Source organism: Saccopteryx leptura, chromosome 1 (genome assembly GCF_036850995.1).
Source record: "Saccopteryx leptura isolate mSacLep1 chromosome 1, mSacLep1_pri_phased_curated, whole genome shotgun sequence".
Taxonomy (NCBI): Eukaryota; Metazoa; Chordata; class Mammalia; order Chiroptera; family Emballonuridae; genus Saccopteryx; species Saccopteryx leptura.
Genome location: NC_089503.1, coordinates 150,690,092 through 150,711,949, shown reverse-complemented (window position 1 = coordinate 150,711,949; position 21,858 = coordinate 150,690,092).

Below are 21,858 nucleotides of genomic sequence, written 5' to 3'. Positions count from 1 at the left end.
GAACCAACAAAGATTTCCTGATGGGTTGGATACAGTGTGTTCAAGAAAGAGAAGTAAAAAAAAACAACAGCTGATGCCAACCCAAGAAGACCTAGAAATAATACAACTAAAAATTGGAGGCAGACAACACCAAACCTAGACTCAACCAGCCCTACAAACAACACACCCAAACACACAGACTTAATGAGAAGACAGAGAACTGCAATCCAAATGAAACCACAAGAGAAATCTCCAGAAAAGGAACTGAGTGATATGGAAATAACCAAATTGCTGGATGCAGAGTTTAGAATACTGATTCTTAAGATGCTTAGGGATCTTAGAACAACAATGGATGGTCATTACAAACACCTAAATAAAGAGATAGCAAGTATAAAATATGACGTTGAAATATGAAAAAAGTATCAGTCGGAGGTGACAAACACAATATCAGAAATGAAGACCATAATGGAAGGAGTTAAAAGCAGGATAGATGAAGCTGAGGATCGAATCAGCGAGTTGGAGGAAAGATGAACAAAGCCATGGAAGCAGAGCAGAAAAAAGAAGAGACTCAAAAACTCTGAGGCAACTCTGAGAGAGCTCTGTGACAACATGAAGAGAAATAACAACTGCATCATAGGGGTTCCTGAAGAAGAGAAAGAACAAGGGATAGAAACTTTATTCAATCAAATCATAGCTGAAAACTTCCCTAAATTGATGCAAGGAAAGGTCTCACAAGTTCAAGAAGCACAGAGAACTCCATTAAAGAGAAACCCAAAGAGACCTACACCAGACACATCATAATTAAAATACCAAAACTAAGCGATAAAGAGAAAATATTAAAAGATGCTAGAGAAAAGAAGGCTATCACCTACAAAGGAGCCTGCATAAGGATGACATCTGACTTCTCAACAGAAACACTTGAGGACAGAAGGGAATGGCAAGAAATAGTCAAAGTAATGCAGAACAAAAGCCTACAACCAAGACTCCTTTATCCAGCAAGGCTATCATTTAAAATCGAAGGAGAAATAAAAGGTTTCCCAGACAAAAAAAACTCAAGGAATTTATTACAACAAACCAATGCTGCAGGAAATGTTAAGGGGACTGTTATAAACAGATCAAAGTGGGGAAAGAATATAGCAAAAGAGGAATACAGCTTTAAAAAATAAAATGGCAATAAACAACTACATATCAATAATAACCTTAAATGGAAATGAATTAAATGATTCAATCAAAAGACATAGGGTAGCTGCTTGAATAAAAAAACAGGACCCATACATATGCTGTCTACAAGGGACACATTTAAAACAAAAGATGCACATAGACTGAACGTAAAAGGATGGAAAAAATTATTTTATGCAAATGGAAATGAAAAAAAAAGCTGGGGTAGCAATACTTATATCAGACAAAATGGACATTAAGACAAAGACTTAAAGAGACAAAGACATTAAGAGATAAAGAAGGTCACTACATAATGATAAAGGGAGCAATCCAACAGGGAGATATAACCATCATAAATATCTACACACCTAATATAGGAGCACCTAAATACATAAAGCAGACTTTGATGGATATAAAGGGTGAGATCAACAGCAATACTATAATAGTAGGGGATTTCAATACCCCATTAACATCACTAGATAGATCTCCAAGAAAGAAAATTAACAAAGACACAGCAGACTTAAAGGATACACTATATCAATTCTATTTAATAGATATCTTTAGAAGCATTCACACTAAGACAGCAGAATATACATTCTTTTCAAGTGCTCATGGTACATTCTCTAGGATAGACCACATGTTAGGACACAAAAGCAGTCTCAACAAATTAAGGAAGATTGAAATCATATCAAGCATTTTCTCTGATCACAATGGCATGAAACTAGAAATCAACCACAAAAGAAAAACTGAAAAATACTCAAACACATGGAAACTAAATAGCATGTTATTAAATAAAAAATGGGTTAACAATGAAATCAAAGAAGAAATAAAAAATATTCCTAGAAACAAATGATAATGAGCAAACAACAACTCAAAATTTATGGAACACAGCAAAAGCAGTCCTGAGAGGGAAGTATAGCACTACAGGCATTCCTTAAGGAGCTTGAAAAGCTCAAATAAACAACCTAACCCTTCATCTAAAAGAACTAGAAAAAGAACAGCAAGTAAGGCCCAGAGGTAGTAGAAGGAAGAAAATAATAAAGATCAGAGCAGAAATAAATGACATAGAAGCTAAAAAAACAATATGGAGGATCAATGAAACCAAAAGCTGGTTCTTTGAAAGGGTAAACAAGATCAATGAACCTTTAACAAGACTCACCAAGAAAAAAAGAGAGAGGACTCAAATAAATAAAATTAGAAATGAGAGTGAAGAAATAACAACCGACACATCAGAAATACAAAATATTGTAAGAAAATACTATGAAGAAGTGTATGCCAAAAAATTAAACAACCTAGGTGAAATGGACAAATTCCTTGAAACGTATAATCTTCCAAAAATCAATATGGAAGACTCAGAAAACCTAAACAGACTGATTACAACAAAAGAGATCGAGACAGTTATCAAAGAGCTCTCAAAAAACATAACTCCTGGGCCCAATGGCTTCACTGGTGAATTCTACCAAACATTCATAGAAGAACTAACTCCTATCTTTCTCAAGCTATTTCAAAAAATTCAAGAGGAAGGAACACTTCCAATTTCCTTTTATGAGGCAAGCATAATTCTGATTCCAATACCAGGCAAAGATAACACAAAAAAAGAAAATTATAGGCCAATATTCCTGATGAATTTAGATGCTAAAATCCTCAACAAAATATTAGCAAACCGGATTTAGCAATACATGAAAAAATTATACATCATGATCGAGTGGGATTTATTCTGGGGAGGCAAAAATGGTACAACATTCACAAATCAATTAATGTGATTCAGCACATAAATAAAAGGAAGGAGAAAAATGACATAATTTCAATAGATGCAGAAAAAGCATTTGATATAATCCAGCACCCATTTATGATCAAAACTCTTAGCAAGTGAGAATACAGGGAACATACCTCAACATGATAAAGGCCATTGAGGACAAACCCACAGCCAACATTATAATTAATGGACGAAAATTAAAAGCAATTCCCTTAAAATCAGAAACAAGGCAGGGCTGCCCCCTTTCACCACTCTTATTCAACATAGTACTGGAAGTCCTAGCTACAGCAATCAGACAAGAAGAAGAAATAAAAGGCATCCAAATTGGAAAAGAGGAAGTAAAATTATCATTATTTGCAGAAGATATGATACTGTATACAGAAAACCCTAAAGTCTCAGTCAAAAAACTACTGGACCTAATAATTGAATTCAGCAAGGTGGCAGGATATAAAATTAATACACAGATATCAGAGGCATTTTTATACACAATGAACTGTCAGAAAGAGAAATTAAGGAAACAATCCCCTTCACTATTGCAACAAAAAAAATAAAGTACCTAGGAGTAAATTTAACTAAGGAGGTTAAAGACTTGTACTCAGAAAATTATAAAACATTGATAAAAGAAATCAAGGAAGACACAAACAAGTGGAAGCATATACCATGCTCATGGTTAAGAAGAATAAACATCATTAAAATATCTATATTACGCAAAGCAATTTATAAATTCAATGCAATACCAATTAAAATACCATTGACATACTTCAAAGATATAGAACACATATTCCAAAAATTTATATGGAACCAAAAAAGAACACAAATAGCCTCAGCAATCTTGAAAAAGAAGAATAAAGTGGGAGGGATCACACTTCCTGATCTTAAGTTATACTACAAGGCCATTGTACTCAAAACAGCTTGGTACTGGCATAAGAACAGGCATATAGATCAATGGAACAGAACAGAGAACCCAGAAATAAACCCACATCTTTATGGACAATTGATATTTGACAAAGGAGGTTAGAGCTTACAGTGGAGTAAAGATAGTCTCTTTAACAAATGGTGTTGGGAAAACTGGACAGCTACCTGCAAAAAAATGAAACTAGACCACCAACTTACACCATTCACAAAAATGAACTCAAAGTGGATAAAGAACTTAAATGTAAATCGTGAAACCATAAGCATCCTAGAAGAAAACACAGGCAATAAGCTCACTGACTTCTATTGCAGCAATATCTTTGCTGAATTATCTCCACAGGCAAATGAAATAAAAGACAAGATAAACAAATGGCACTATATCAAACTAAAAAGCTTTTGCACAGCTAAAGACAATATGAACAGAGTAAAAAGACAAACCACACAATGGGAGAACATATTTGACAATACATCGGATAAGGGATTAATAACCAAAATTTATAGAGAACTTGTAAAACTCAACACCAGGAAGACAAACAATCCAATCAAACAATGGGCAGAAGAAATGAACAGACACTTCTCCAAAGAGGACATACAGATGGCCAATAGACAAATGAAAAAATGTTCAACATCACTAATCATTATATAAATGCAAATTAAAACCACAATGAAATACCACTTCACACTTGTCAGAATGGCGCTTATTAACAAAACAACACAGGATAGGTGCTGGCAGGGATGTGGAGAAAGGGGAACCCTCCTGCACTGCTGGTGGGAATGCAGACTGGTGCAGCCACTGTGGAAAACAGTATGGAGATTCCTCAAAATATTAGAAATGGAACTTCCCTTTGACCCAGCCATCCCACTTATAAGAATATATCCCAAGAACACCATATCACCAACTGAAAAGAAGAAATGCACCCCCATGTTTATGGCAGCATTGTTCACAATAGCGAAGACCTGAAAACAGACCAAGTGTTCATCAGTGGACAAGTGGATTAAAAAGCAGTGGTACATATATACAATGGAATACTATGGGGCTATGAAAAAGAAGGAAATATTAAGTTTTGCAACAATATGGAGGCACCTGGAAACTATTATGTTGAGTGAAATAAGCCAAGCAGAGAAAGAAAAATATCATCATATGACCTCACTCATTTGAGGAATCCAATGAACAATGTGAACTGAGGAATGGAATTGAGACAGAGGAGGGATCAAAGGGACCAGAGGAAAAGAGGACAGAGGGAAAGAGGATGATAGGATGGGATAAACCTGAAGGGAAGGGGGGAGGGCGTTGTATGAAGGGAGGCAAGGGAAATGTTGAGGGGAATATAGGGGAGGGGGAATGCATTTCGACTGTCCCTAGAGTCTATGTAAACACAATTAATTGAATAAAAAAGATATTCACAAACTGGAAAAAAAAAGAAAGAGAAGTCAAGGGTATCACCAAAATTCGGGGTGTGACAACGTGGAGTCAGCCTCTGCTGAGAAGGGGAAGATTGGGAACAGAGCAGATCCAAAGGGCGCGTTGGTGAATGACTCTTGTCTCTCAGCAACACGCCTGCCATCTTGTTGCTCTGGGGCTAGGCGTCCGCAAGCTGCATTTACCAGGCTCACTTGCTGTCCAGCTTCCTGTTTGAAGGCACCAGTGGGAGGCCAGAAAGGGGGAGGATTAAAGTGACTACTGCTGGCAGTTGCTGAAATGAGGAATGAGTCAGGGTGACTTCAGAAACCAGCAACCCACACAAAGAGCGGATTCTGGGCAGCGTCAGCACTGACCCAGCAACCCTAATATGACCACATCGTCCACAACGCAGGCTTGTGAGCTCCAGAACAGGACTGCTGTGTATCACCCTCCTCCTTTGCCGCCTCCACACTATCCACCGCCTGTTTACAATCCTTCCAACACCTGTGAAACTCCCTTGTGCTGAAAAGTGTGAGTGTTGTTTCTCTCTGGGCCTGACTGACCATGGGGGAAGACCAGGAGATCAATTTTGGGACATGGGTAAGTTCAAGAAATCTATTAGAAATCCAACCGTGGGTGCCAGGTAGGCGGTTGGGTGTACAATCTGCAGGGGTGAGGTGGCCCTATTTTTCGAGAAAAGATATGTGGGTTAGAAATATAGTCATGTTGCACATATATGGTATTTGAAGTCACAAGACTGGATAAGATGACCAGGGATCAAGAGTAGACCCAGGGGACATCCAAGGACTCAGCCTCAAAAGCTCCAGCATTGGGAGTAGAGAAGTATCTAGTAAAGAAGCCCGGTACTGTTATTTACCATATAATACTGGGTCTCATTTTCCTTCTCTGTAATAAGCAAGTAACAAGAGACAGCAGAACAGCCAAGAGAGTAGTCACATGTTTGCAAGAGAGCTGGTAAGCAGTAAACAGTTAAAAAAAAAAGTTAGTGTTATCCCCTCACTCTAAGATCTTAGAAATCCAGCAGGCCAATGAACACATTTGAACATCAGATGATTTCTAAATATAGAGATGGGAGACAGCCTGGAGTGTTTTCACCAGATCGGGCTGTGAGCCATGAGGTTAGGAACAATGTCCACAGGAAGTGAGTGCTAACTCAACCAGGGGCTCAACCTGCCTGTTATGCCGAACGCAGGACGTGCCTAAACTGGCAGGTTCAAATGTTAGACGAGGAGATGGCATGGGAGATTCTGCTTTTGTTTGTCTTGTTGTTCACGGTCTGACTGATTGTTGGACATGTTTCAAAGTACTGGGTGGAAGCCAGCCATCTTTGCCGCCCTTGGGTGGAGGTTCTCTGTGGAGGCATTTCACTTTCCTGGACGTAGCCTGGCAGGTCTACCTCTAGCCTGCTGCCTTTGGACAGAGAGCACAGTTTGGCTCTGTGAGTGCCCCGTGGCTCTGTGGCACATTGCCACCCATGCCGTGGCTTAAAACAACACTATTTATTCCCTCACGGCTCTGAAGGTCAGGGGTCCAAAATGAGTATCACAGAACTAGAATCGAGTGTTGACAGGACTGTGAAGATCCGTTTGCCTTTCTCATCACCTGAGGTCCTTGGCTCAGGGACCCTTCCTCCGTCTTCCAAGCCAGCAGCTCAGAGCGTCTTCAAGTCTCTTTCTCTCTGCTTTGGCTGCCACATTTTCTCCTCTGGGGCTTATAGGATCCTTGTCGTTATATTGGGTCCATCCGGGTATCCCAGGGTAATTTCTCCACCTCAAATCCTTTAATTGAATCACACCTGCAAAGTATATCTTGTGATATAAGGAGATGTTTCCACATGTTGTAGGGATTAGGATGTGGACACCTTTGGGGGAGGGGCCATCCCTCTGCTTACCACAGATCTTCAAAGAAGTGGAGGAATGGTCGTAAGAGCCATCAAAGTGATGTTACCTCTGGCTGCAGAGCTTGGTGAACTCTAAAGCTGACCAGATCCTGAGGACGGCTTCCAGACTTTGCATCCTGTCAACCCAGAACAAAAGCAGAGATGTCAAGTGGAATTCTGGGATGAGTCTCCTACTGTTCACACTTTCCCTTCTCGACACCCCCACCCCTATCTCATACCCCAGTAAAACTTTCTCAGCAGGCTACAGACAAAGGACTTAATTGACTTACTTTCACAGTAAGTCAATTTTGGGGGTCAGGGAATAGAAAACTATGGTTTCCCAATTTTATAAAAACAAAAAAACAAAGGCATAATTTATCGTAGAAACAGCTCCAAAAGCCCTAAACGTGTGGGTGTGGGGGTGCGGTTAAAGCCCAGCCACTCCTTTCTCTCCTTAGCCGGGACGGCACACACCCAAAAGCGTGAGTTTTCAGGCTGGCTCTGCTGTCTGGCCAGGAATCCTCTAAGAGAAAGAGGGAGAGACTGTTGCTATATTCTCTCTCATCACTCATAGGAAGAAGGCCCGGCGAACAGACAGGTGTCGTGATGCAGAACCCTTTCCAGAAATTCTCCCAGAGCAAATACCTCGTTTTCTTCATTATTTCCAAGCAACCTGTGGATGAGTCCCTTCCTTCTAAGGTCCCACCTCAGACAGCCTGCAAGGCCCGAGGAGAAGCTTTGCTGGATTGCAGAGTGTTGTTTTCGGTGGCTGACCTGGACATAACATCACCACTTCCTGATTATATTGCTATGTGTTTCTATTATTTGCTTATGTGTGCCTCCAGAAACAATTCCTTTTTTGTTGTCTTACTATAAACAGCCGAGGCCAACCCTCTGTATTAAATCACAATTATTTACCCGTGCAGTATACTCACCTTTGTCCCCAGGGAATCCAGTGACGTGAATTTACAGGAACATTGGGGTATTTCTCACCAACAGTTTCCTGTTATTGATATGCTTTTGTTGAGTTATGATCATTTTTTTTCTTCTTTTTCACTCATTCAGTTTCTCAAGGGAAAAATAAACAGGCACGTGACAATGATCACAGTCATGGGATATCGTCCGGGGGGACCTCACAAAATGTGTTTTCTGTGGGGCACGGCACTCTGGAAGGAACTGTACGAACAGACAATTGGTCATCACTCATTTGCTCTCCCAACTGTCCCATGTGCTGGAGATAGCTGTCACAGTGGACGTGCGTTACATAGTGTGGAGGAAATGCCCGTCTCCAAAAAGCCTGCCCCAAAATAGAAAACAGGGTTGATCGATGAGAAATAGTTGACCTCACTGAGCTCTGTAAGACAGGACTCCAAAAATTTGATGTTTCCATCGGCCAAATAATGAAGTCTAATCAACACAGATTAGAACTCTCCTGAGTGGAAGTATCCGTGCCAATTAAAGTAGAATGCTGTGTCCCTTCATTACTGAATTGAGACTTTACCAAACTTGGAAAGATAGGATATGTTACCTAAGTCTTTTGGTCTCATCGTTACTTATATACACATTTGTTGTCATTTCAGTGTTCATTTTAATTGAAGTATGAGAATCCTTATCCTCAGGTACATAGTACTGCATTCATAAACTCTCTCTTCTGTATCAAGATGTTTACAAAACAGGAGCCAAAGACATCAGCAAATGAGACTTTACTGTTCAATATGATGGCCACTAGCCATGTGCAGCTGTTTAAATTTAAATTGATTAGAATTAAATGGCAGTAATGATTCAGTTTCTTAGTCACTAGCATATTCCAGGTACTCGATAGCCCACTGTAGCTAAAGGCTCTCGTGAGGACATTACATTAACATTTCTGTCATGAAACAAAGTTCTACTGGACAGCCATCTAGGGTGAAATTCAACTTGCACTCAAATCCAATGAAAAGAAAGTTAGTACTTTTCTTTTATATATATATATATATATTTACTACTTATAAAATTACTGAATTATTTATGACAACTATTAAAATGTACTGTTTATCTTAACTATACAGCAAATTTGTTTTCTTTTATTTTCTTCAGGTTATTTTGATATTTAATTATGTTGCATACCCATCACCCAAAGTCAAATTGTCTTCCCTCACCTTCTATCTGGTTTTCTTTGTGCCCCTCCCCTTCCCCCAATCCCTCTGTCTCCTCCCCCCCCCCAACCACCACATTCTTGTCCATGTCTCAGTCTCATTTTTATGTCCCACCTATGTATGGAATCATGCAGTTCTTAGTTTTTTCTGATTCACTTATTTCACTCCGTATAATGTTATCAAGGTCCATCCATGTTGTTGTAAATGATCCAATGTCATCATTTCTTATGGCTGAGTAGTATTCCATAGTATATATGTACCACATCTTCTTTATCCAGTCATCTATTGAAGGGCTTTTTGGTTGTTTCCATGTCTTGGCCACTGTGAACAATGCTGCAATGAACATGGGGCTGCATGTGTCTTTCTGTACCAATGTTTTTGAGTTTTGGGGTATATACCCAGTAGAGGGATTGCTGGGTCATATGGTAGTTCTATTTTTAGTTTTTTGAGGAACCACCATACTTTCTTCCATAATGGTTGTATTAGAAAGTTAGTACTTTTCAAGATGAACACTTACTGATATAAATAGCAGCTGAATTTTCCTTAGGTTTGAAAACTTTCTATTTTTCCTACAATGAAAGTGACCTTGTTAAATCCAACATCTCCTGTCTACATTTTTCTGACCTACTCGCCCTTAGCTTTTGTTCATTTCAGAAACAATGACATCTATAGATCTGCTAAACCTGGAAAATGAGCCAGTAATATAAAATAAGATTGTGAAGCAATATTGTGGTCCCGGGGCAGGAGTGCTTACGAGGCTGGCTGACAACGTAGCTGATCCCATCCATTTTCCTTCCTCCCTCCTTTAAAATGTCAGGCGTAAGTGCAGGTCTCAGTGGACATCAAAACATGTCAACATAGAAAAAGTCAATTGTTTGAAAATTCCCTTTGATTTGCCTGTAACACCAAGCTACTTCCCTCAGTAGTCTCTTGAATTTTATTACTCCTCAGGGTTCCCCCCCATCCCGTTGACTCTTTCCACTTATGCTGGATCTGCCATTTCTCCTGAGCTTGTGACCTTGGACAAGCCGCGTCCTTCTGAGTGATAACTTCTCATTCCCAACAAGGCCAGGGAAGCTCCTGAGAAGCCCACCCTTGTAGGAGGTTGTCGAGTCCCCGAAGGAGGACAGACACAACAGAACTGTGAGCAGTGGAGCACCACACAAGTGCCGATGGCCACCATCACCGGTCCCCCTTACATTACTGGCCCCTGTGTGGCTCCGACAGCCATAGCTCCCTGGGAGTCACAGCAAGGAGTCGCTGATTCTTTCCATGTATAAAAAGCTCAAGGAAAACTGGACTCATCAGCACATTGCTAACTCCAGGACCCCGTATTCACGTTCTGACCTTGTTTTAAAGAGGAGAAGACCAATACTCGGCATTCAAATGCTGTCCAAGACCCCGCAAGTCTTAGCCAGTCAGGGCCACTGGACATGGTACGGGAGACATGCCTTATGAGAAACAAACGTGATCTAATTTACATAGCCCAATGACTTAAGCCATCTAATCTGGGCATTGTTTTCAAAACGCCATTCAATAAGAAGTTGTGTAAATGTAAGCATAACGGGATAAACAAAACTACAGTGTAAAGAGAAAGAACAGGCGGGGAGCCTCTATCCAAATAGAGCATTTATAATTGATATGCAGTCGGTTCTATTTTCTCACTTAGCCTTCACCAGCAGAGGGAAAAATAACTTCTGTCCCATGGCTTCTGTACCTAGTCATCTCAGTTTGATACCAGAGACAAGGATTTCCTTGTTGATGAAAGCATGATTAATTTTTAAGTTCACGAAATAGAACCTTGGGGGGACTTGACCCCCCAAGGTGGTTCATGCGATAGACCTCTGAGCAGGCTCCCAGCAAGCCTCTGCTGTTCCCCCGAACCACCACCACTGTCTGGGGACTGGCATGGTCAGTGCCACGCCAAAGAGCCATGCTCTCTTTTGCACACCAGCAGAGGGCGTTGCTCTGCCATTCCAACTGTTTGTTTTCTGGTGTGAAATGTGTCATTGGCAGGTAATTAACCTGGCTGTCCCTCAGTTTCTCCACCTGCAAATCGCCCACCTTATAAGGGGTGCTGTGAAGACTGCACAGGTTGTCCCGTCTGACATGCCAGCACGGTGCTAGGCGACACACAAGCCCATCTTCTCCTCTGTCTTACATCTGCACAGTCAGTTCAATCTAACGAGCCTCTGTGAGACCCAGCGAGCACTGGGTGGGAGCAACAATGGACAAATGGTCTCCACTCTTGAGCGGTTTGCACTCCTGGAGGGTGATCAAACAGGCACACGAGTGACTCTAACACAAGAGGAAGCGTGGCGGGTGCAGGAGATGGGAGAGCAGCCTTCCCAGGAAGCGCAGAGGCAGGAGAAGATGAGGCAGGCTGTGGACATTTCTTAGGATTTCATAGAGGAGGCGGCGTGGGCTCTAGCTCTCAAAGGATCGTCAGGGATTTGCTGTGCAGATGAGAAAGGCGGGCATCCTCAGTGGAGCAAAGCAGGGGAGGCAAATGTGAAGGGTTTTAGGAAAGGGTAGGCAGTCCAGGGCATCTCACATGGGCTGTGCGTGAAGGGAAGGGTGAGAGGTCAGGCTGGAAGGAAAGAGCACAGGCCAGAGAGTCAGGCCTCGAATGCCACACATAGAGTTTAGACCTTGTAATCAGTGCCACACATAGGAAGTCACCGTGTTTGTACAGCAGACTGGAATGAATGAAGGGGACTGTCTCTGGCTGGAGGCCATCGCCTGGAGCTCCCCAAAGGCCAAGGGAATCAATATCTCAGCACATCTACAATTTATTTGTAGCACCGCTGGGTCTCATGGCACATGGTGGGAAGCAGGGGAAGAGCTTTGCTCTAAGACAGTGGTAATCAACCTGGTCCCTACTGCCTACTAGGGGGCATTCCAGCTTTCATGGTGGGAGGTAGCAGAGCCACCAAAGTATAAATAAAAAGATAGATTTAACTATATAGTAAGTTGTTTTATAAAGATTTATTCTGCCAAACTTAGCGAAAATCCGACCTAAAGTACTTGGTAAGTAATTATTACTATATGTTTTAACTTGCTGTAACTCTGCTTTATAAATTTTATAAAGTAAAGTTACTTCCCTACTTTATAAATCACCATTACTGTGGAACTGGTGGGCAGTTAGAAAATTTTACTACTAACAGAGATACAAAAGTGGGCGGTAGGTATAATAAGGTTGACTACCCCTGCTCTAAGCAATGGATCCTACGGAGGCTTTCTGAGCAGGGCTATGACAGCGCCAGGACTTCCTGTAACATTCCAATTCGTAAGGACATGCGTCACGGCTGAGGCTCCGAAAGCGGTGAACGTCTGCAGGGAGATCATCGTATGCTGGACTTCTGCTCAGCTTTCTCATTTGCAAAGCTAATTGTTTAAATAAGGGTGCCTGATTCAGGGTCTTAGTGCACAGAAGGACTGTCTGTATCCAGCTTCTCAATGGGAGAGGCAAGACGCAGGAAATTAAAACACATTCATGTCTGAATGGCCTAAATCAACACATCATCAGCCTTCCAGGATGGGAGGTTATAGAAATAAAGTGGGTCATCTTTTTTTCCTGACTTGCAAACCTTTCTTTGCTTCAGTTTGGTTTTTGGCTGTAAGGTGTAGTCTCAATTTTAGGGAAACTTTACACATGTAACACAAAACTGAAAATTATAAAGGAGAAAGTCCTGTATCCCTCCTGGAATAGTCAAGTTTTGTTGTTTGTTTGTTTTTTTAAACTACTTAACTCGTGTCTGGCTAGACTATTCAAAGATTTTCAAGAATTCCTATGAATAGTCAGTCATTCTGCCTTTCTGTGATGCTTCACAAATATCTTACAGGAAGGCCCATCATACACAAATGTAATGAACAAAATGTGGGAAATAGCCCTGGCCAGTTAGCGCAGCTGGTTAGAGCATCATTCTGATGCACCAAGGTTGAGGGTTCGACCTCCAGTCAGGGCACATACAAGAATCACCCAATGAATGCATAAATAGGTGGAACAATAAATCAATGTTTCTTTCTCTCTCCCCCCATTCCTCTCTCTCTAAAAATCAATAAATAAAAATTAAAAAATGGAAAATAGAGCTTAACCCCCAAATTAGAGTAAGCAGTTACATTTTATTTTTGTCTATATATTATCTTTAAGAAAAAGATAACAAAAACTAAAATATTTTAATGCAAAAAGGTAAAAAATATATATGACCATCTCTCTTCTCTCTAGTCTCTCTCTCTTGTCTGTCGCTGTCTCTCATTTTGCAGGAAGGAAGTTATATTCTTACTTAGACGATGCTGTCTTTTATTGTTTTGTTTTTGTTTTTTTAAGTCAACAAGATGTTTTACATCTGAGAAAACTGCTTCACAGGACTTTTCATCCAAAAAGTGAAGAGTCCATCCTGACTGCACTCAGGGTGACAGCAGCGGCCAGGTGTGGTCCTGGAGTGCCCGCCGGCCTTGGAAGGAGGCCCGCCAGCCAAGGGCACAGCTTGGGCTCTGGGGTGGGCTCTCTTTTCCTCACTCTTCAAAGCCCCTTCATAATGGGGTCGGGGTCAGGGGGACTGATAGATGGACAGTATCCTGGAACTTGGCCAGAAGCTCTCGTACTTACATCTTGCTGGTCTCAGCTGGGGATCTGGGCCCCACATGAGCCCATGGGTGCGGAGGACCATGGTTAGGCGCCTGATGATACCCCAGGTGTATTTCCTGCACAAAATACTGGGTGATAAGCTTCCTGGGCTCCCTCCAAATGTAGCATCTCTTTCCCTTATAAGTGCCCCGAGTATTCAGGAGTCCCCAGGTCTTCTCCTCAGAGGCACAGCTGCCATTCAAGAGGGTCACACTCAGGGGGTGCACCAGCACCCCTTGCTCAGGAGACATCCAGCCTCCGCCAGTCTTATCACCGGGTCACCCTGATTGTGGACAAGGGTGTAGGAGTGACTGTTAGGTGAAGCATTCTTCCCTTCCAAGATCCCCATGCTCGGAGGCTCTGGGGCTCTTGGGGAAGTCCTTCCTGGCCCTTTTGTGACCGTCAGCAGCGTGTCCGCCTTGTCAATGGATCCTTCATGTGGACTGATATGCAGGTGCTCTACCGCGACTGGCAGAGATGCTCCTGAGTTAGACGACCAACCAGGCAGGACTCGTGGAGGCAGAGCCTGGGAGGAGTGGGTACCTTTCTGGATGTGGCCTTGAGCTCTTAGAACAAACCTTTCCCATGAAACATCTGCATGACCTCAGGGGTGGCTGCGGCACAAGGGGGGCCCCTGGAGGGTGCGAGCCGTGGGGAGCTCGAGGGAACGTCCCCGAAACAGAGAACCCTGGGTCTCAGCTCTGTCCTCACGCATTTCTCAGCGTGGACCTTACTCTTCCGACCACGAGGCGCAGTGACTGTTTGGTGTTCCAGTGGCTGCATCTGCCGCTGGGCATGTGAGCTGGGCCCGGTGACTCCAGGCCCTCACACTGAGGACCCGCCCTCTGGTGGGCTGCCTCACACGCAGGGAATAGTCTCCAGCTCCTAAGCAGAAGTCGTGGGTCCTGGACCTGCACTGTTTCATCTCAGAGGTCCAAGATCATTGTCAGTGGGCTTCTGCTGCTAGGGAAAGAGTTCCTAGGAGGCCTCAGATTATTTAAAATAATATACTAATACATGCTTGGTAACGATACAGAGACCTAGGCATGCCTGTGTGAGTGAGTACAGGTGTGTGGATGTGAATGCCGGGGGCGGCGCCCTCTGGCTGAGGGAGGGCGAGAGTGCGGACACCTGCCCAGCACCGTGTCTGCTGACATAGTGTTGGCAGCTGGAACATGGCCATGGTGAAATATTTATACCACAGATCTCAGCAAGCACTACAGACTGGGATTTCTCCCCCAGAAAGCCTATTATTAAACACTTAGCAGCAACACACATTGAGTATACATGGGTATGCATATATTTCTGTGCAAAGATATATGTATATGTGTGTGTGTGTATGACTATGTATGTTTTGAGGTTAAGCAGGGTAAGAACAGATGAAAGAATACAGGAGAAGAGGCTTTATTTTCTAGAAAAAAGCGTGAGTAGTGACAAGAAGGTGAGGGTATCCCAGGAACGCCGAGTCTGGTGACCTGGCCAGACTGAACAGTGTGTGAGGAAAGCAAAGGAAAGGGCCTTCCGGGAAGGCAGTTGGGGACTGAATGCAAAGAACTTGCAGCTTTGCTAAGAATACTTTCCATCCTGGCTGAGTCCTTGCCGACTTGTGCTAGCAGTAACTTTACCCGGTGCACATTTGGTAAAAATGCAACAAATGAATGGACCAGAGATGGGTGGCCGGCAGGCCAGTGGGAGCTGTCTCCATGGGCTTCATCAAAGGGGATGGAAATGGCCACGCAGCCGCTGTGGAGGGAAGGGGCACAAAGTCGGGAGTGATGTTAGAGGGAGAACCAATAAGACAACAACGATGTAATTGAACGTGGGGAGTGAGGAAGAAGGAGAAGAAGAGGGTGATGGAGACTGGAAGGGAGAGTTGGCTCAGGAAGGGAGGCAAACAGATAGGTTTGGATGTAATTAAGGACTGAATGCTGGTGGTATTTAGACAGCTACTCTAGACCACTCAGTTGTGTGAATCTGTTCTTAAAACCAGCACCTAAGTCTGTGTACTTAAAGATCTCAAGTAGTAGCAGATTCCTCAAGAGACGAGCAATTGGGTTTTTTCTGTATTAGCGTTTTGGCAGATGAATGAAGCAAATGTCAGAGGTCCAAGAAGTTTGAGGAGTTGACATAAGCTTTTTTTTTTTCTTTTTAATTGATGTGCTGGAAAATTCCAGATGACTATGGAAGGAAGTGGAGACATGAAAAACCTGATGGGTTTGAGACTAACGTTGTACAGCCTACATGTTGATGATGTGAGCAATTGGACACACAGATTGGAAGGAGGGTAGACTAGTCAGAGAGCAGGTGTCTGAATGAGTGATTAGAAGGTAGAGCAGGGGCCCTGGCCGGTTGGCTCAGCGGTAGAGCGTTGGCCTGGCGTGCGGGGGACCCAGGTTCGATTCCCGGCCACGGCACATAGGAGAAGCGCCCGTTTGCTTCTCCACCCCCCCTCCTTCCTCTCTGTCTCTCTCTTCCCCTCCCGCAGCCAAGGCTCCATTGGAGCAAAGATGGCCCGGGCGCTGGGGATGGCTCATTGGCCTCTGCCCCAGGCGCTAGAGTGGCTCTGGTCATGGCAGAGCGACGCCCCAGAGGGGTAGAGCATGGCCCCCTGGTGGGCAGAGCATCGCCCCTGGTGGGCGTGCCGGGTGGATCCCAGTCGGGCACATGCGGAGGTCTGTCTGACTGTCTCTCCCGTTTCCAGCTTCAGAAAAATACAAAAAAAAAAAAAAAAAAGAAGGTAGAGCAGGAATGAATGATGACAGTCTATGTTTGTCTTTTTAAAATTTTATTTAGAAAATTAAATTTAATGGGGTGACATTGATCAATAAGAGTACATAGGTTTCAGGAAAACATTCCTATAGCATTTGAACAGTTGATTGTGTTGTGTGCCCATCACCCAAAGTCAAATCATTTTCCATCACCGTATATTTGTCCCTCTTTACTTCCCCCCCACATTCCCCAGTAACCACGAGACTTTTATCTATGTCCATGAGTCTCATTTTTATATCCCACTTATGTGTGAAATCATATAGTTCTTAGCTTTTTCTCATTTACTTATTTTTTATTTATTTACTTATTTACTTATTTTTATAAATAAATTTTTATTTTAATGGGGAGACATCAATAAATCAGGGTACATATATTCAAAGAAAACATTTCCAGGTTATCTTGTCATTTAGTTTTGTTGCATACCCATCACCCAAAGAGAGATCATCCTCCATCACCCTCTATCCAGTTTTCTTTGTACCCCTACCCCTCCCCCTGCCCCTCCCCCTCTCCCTCCTTCCTTCCCCCCACCCCCCGTAACCACCACACTCCTGTCCATGTCTCTTAGTCTCGCTTTTATGTCCTACCAATGTATGGAATCCTGCAGTTCTTGTTTTTTTCTGATTCGCTTATTTCACTCCGCATAATGTTATCAAGATTCCACCATTCTGCTATAAGTGATCCGATGTCATCATTTCTTCTAGCTGAATAGTATACCATGGTGTATATGTGTCCCATCTTCTTTATCCAGTCTTCTATTTTTTTTACAGTGATTAAAAGCCTTTAAGCCAACTCTTGGCCAATACAGCAAGAATCCATAAAAGAGTAGTGTCCTTAACATGTTCACCAAGTCCAAGTTGGCCCCATCACCATGCCAAATCCCTAAAAAATGCAACCCAACCACAGTTCAGTCTGTTAGGAGCTGTCACAGGGAGCAGGAGTCCAGGAAAAGTCCACATCCAGGAAAAGTCCGCATGGCACTGGAATTGTTGTCACCATTCTATACTTTGCAGCTCATGTCCAAGTCCCAATGACCGCTGCTTCTAGCTGGTAATGATTCAGGTAGACTGGAAAAGCCATTTGCAGCATGCGTGGATATGGAGCTTCTGTTCTCCTCTGCCTGGAGAGATGAGACCAGGTTGCTTTTCCCTGGAGCTCTGCGACTGTGGCATGGTAAAGGGAACCTTGGGCTACACTCAGCTGGGTGGCAAAGATAGATTCATAATAGAAGTTGGCAAAAGGGGGAAAGAGAGCTCTAAATTAGGAGTAGGTCCCAGCCTGAAATATGAGTGGAGCATTGAGGTAGGAGGGATAAAGGAAACACTGTATATTAAGCAAAGCAGCAGAAAATAGGACTATCAACACCCACAACAGAGATCTTTGAGGAACGAATAAAAAACCTGACTATTCAGGCAAAACATAGTTAAGTGGCCCTTGTGCAAATGAGATCAGTTTACCTATTTCTTGAAAGAAATACCCTAGGCTCGTCCACAGTGTCGTAGATGGGGCCGATGGCCCTGGGCACCTTCAGCCTTCAGTGGCAAACCCCAGCATTCTGGGCAAGGTTAGGTCATAGGTGGCTGGAGCAGGGCTGGAAGAGACTGAACCCTCCCTTAGAGGAGCGAGGGGGAAGCCTACCTTCCAGTGTCCCTGTTTCCTCACAGCAGAGGCATGTAAGCCTGGCAGGCTTTAGCTCAATGACCTTCCTTTCCACTATTGAAGCAGGACCCAGATGGCATCCTATGAGACCCCTTTGGGGTGTTGGAGCCTTTAAGGGTGTATCCTAAAAGCTGGTAGTTCCCCTGATCTCTATTGGGCTTTTTCTGCCTCTAGGTATCTTAAAAGCCATGCTCAGAAGATCTCGCTGAGGGGTTTAAGGGCCCCCATCCGCCTATATAAATCTTTTCCATATATCTGGAGCTATTTGGAAAAAGACAAAACAGTGTTATTAGCTGGATCTAATAAAGAAGGTAGTAGTTTGCAGGCGAAAAAGATTTGGTGTTTCCTGTTCATCAGCATTCAAAAGAAATGTAAATTTTTTTTTAAGGAAAAAGCATGATATGGTAGACCCGTAGGAGTTCCAGGATATGACTACCCCCTTTTAAATTTTTTTTTAAATTGACCTTAAAATGTTTGCTGAGTACACTTTAATAATACCTTAACTTTAAAGATTGTAAGCATGACAAAATACAGTAAATGCTTTTGCTCCATATGCAAGAGCATTTTCAGTTTAGCCAGTTTAGGAAATCCAATAATAGAAAAATGCATACAGACCATGAGCTATACATGCTAGCAGCCTCTCCTGTTCTGACAGAGGTTACTATAGATCCAGAATATGTATCCACTGTAATATGGACATAGGACTGTTTGCCAAATGAAGGTATATGAGTAACATCCATCTGCCAAAGTTGTCCTGGTAGGGGTCCTTGAGGGTTAACTCCAAATGAAGGGGCAGTATAGGACCCCTTGGACAGGATTTCCCAATCTGCCGTGCTGCTTCCCGAGAAAGTTGAAGCTGTTTACACTGGGCTGCAGCGTTCTGGTGATGAATAGTATGAGACTGACTTGCTCGGTCTGTCATGGTTGCTCCATATAATTTTCTTTTCGGTAGCTTGATCAACAAGGGCATTCCTAGGCCCTGGCCAGTTGGCTCAGTGGTAGAGCATCCGCCTGGTGTGCAGGATTCCTGGGTTCAATTCCCGGCCAGAGCACACAGGAGAAGCGCCCATCTACTTCTCCACCCCTCCCCACTCCTTCCTCTGTCTCTCTCTTCCCCTCCTGCAACCAAGGCTCCACCGGAGCAAAGCCACCCCGGGCACTAAGGATGGCCCCATGGCCTCTGCTTCAGTCGTTAGAATGGCTCTGGTTGCAACAGAGCAACACCCCAGATGGGCAGAGCATTCACCCCTGGTAGGCATGCCAGGTGGATCCCGGTCAGGCGCATGCAGGAGTCTGTCTGACTGCCTCCCCATTTCCATCTTCAGAAAAATACAAAAAATAAATAAATAAAAGAAAAAATACAATAACAAAAACAAAACAAAAAACAAAACAAAAAAATGACAAGAGAAAAAATAAAAGGGCATTCCCTTGTGTTAAAGCTCCAGGGAGCATGGAGTGAGCTTGAGTATGTCCTATGAAACATGGAGCTCTATGTTGACATATAAGTCTTTGAAGAAGGAGGAACTGCTGAAATAGTTCATCAGCATTTGTCCCTAAGACAGCAGTCTTTACAGTGGAAACACCATAAGTAAATATTTGCTGTCTGTCTATACATTAAAGGGGGAATATGGCAAATGCTGAAAAGCCATGATCTTTGTGCCCCTCCCCTCCCCCAACCCCCTCCCTCTCCTCCCCCCACCCTGTAACCCCAACACTGTTGTCCATGTCTCTGAGTCTCATCTTTATGTCTCACCTATGTATGGAATCATATAGTTCTTAATTTTTTCTGATTTACTTCTTTCGCTCAGTATAATGTTATCAAGGCCCATCCATGTTGTTGTAAAATATCCTATGTCATCATTTCTTATGGCTGAGTAGTATTCCATAGTATATATATACTAAAGCTTTTTAATCCACTCGTCCTCTGATGGACACTTAGGTTGTTTCCAGATCTTTGCTATTGTGAACAATGCTGCCATAAACATGGGGGTGCATTTCTTCTTTTCAAACAGTGCTATGGTGTTCTTGGGGTATATTCCTAACAGTGGTATAGCTGGGTCAAAAGGCAGTTCGATTTTTAATTTCTTGAGGAATCTCCATACTGTTTTCCACAGTGGCTGCACCAGTCTGCATTCCCACCAGCAGTGCAGGAGGGTTCCCTTTTCTCCACATCCTTGCCAGGACTTATTCTGTGTGGTTTTGTTGATGAGCGCCATTCTGACTGGTGTGAGATGATATCTCATTGTGGTTTTAATTTGCATTTCTCTAATGCTTAGTGATGTTGAGCATTTTTTCATATGTCTATTGACCATCTGTGTGTCCTCTTTTGAGAAGTGTCTATTCATTTCTTTTGCCCATTTTTGGATTGGATTGTTTGTCTTCCTGGTATTAAGTTTTACAAGTTCTTTATAAATTTTGGTTATTAACTCCTTATCAGATGCAATGTCAAATATATTCTCCCATTGTGTAGTTTGCTTTTTATTCTGTTCTTATTGTCTTTAGCTGGACAAAAGCTTTTTAGTTTGATAAAGTCCCATTTGTTTATCCTGTCTTTTATTTCACTTGCCTGTGGAGACAAATCAGCAAATATATTGCTGCGAGAGATGTCAGAGAGCTTACTGCCTATGTTTTCTTCTAAGATGCTTATGGTTTCACAGCTTACATTTAAGTCTTTTATCTATTTTGAGTTTATTTTTGTGAGTGGTGTAAGTTGGTGGTCTAGTTTCATTTTTTTGCAGGTAGCTGTCCAATTTTCCCAACACCATTTGTTGAAGAGGCTATCTTTACTCCATTGTATTTCCTTACCTCCTTTGTCAAATATCAGTTGTCCATAGAGCTGTGGGTTTATTTCTGGGTTCTCTGTTCTGTTCCATTGATCTATGTGCCTGTTCTTATGCCAGTACCATGCTGTTTTGAGTACAATGGCCTTGTAGTATAACTTGATATCCGGAAGTATGATCCCACCCGCTTTATTTTCCTTTTCAAGATTGCTGAGGCAATTCGTGTTCTCTTTTGGTTTCATATAAATTTTTGGAAGATGTGTTCTATATCTTTGAAGTAAGTCATTGGTATTTTAATCGGTATTGCATTGAATTTATAGATTGCTTTGGGTAATATAGACATTTTAATGATGTTTATTCTTCCTAACCATGAGCACGGTATATGCCTCCACTTACTCATATCTTCCCTGACTTCTTTTATCAATGTTTTATAATTTTCTGAGTACAAGTCTTTAATCTCCTTGGTTAGATTTATTCCTAGGTACTTTATTTTTTTGGTTGCCATGGTAAAGGGGATTGATTCCTTGATTTCTCTTTCTGACAGTTCATTATTAGTGTATAAAAATGCCTCTGATTTCTGAGTATTGATTTTATATCCTGCCACCTTGCCGAATTCATTTATCAGGTCTAGTAGTTTTTTGACTGAGACTTTAGGGTTTTCTATATACAATATCATGTCATCTGCAAATAATGATAGTTTTACTTCTTCTTTTCCAATTTGGATGCCTTTTATTTCTTTTTCTTGTCTGATTGCTGTGTCTAGGACTTCCAGAACTATGTT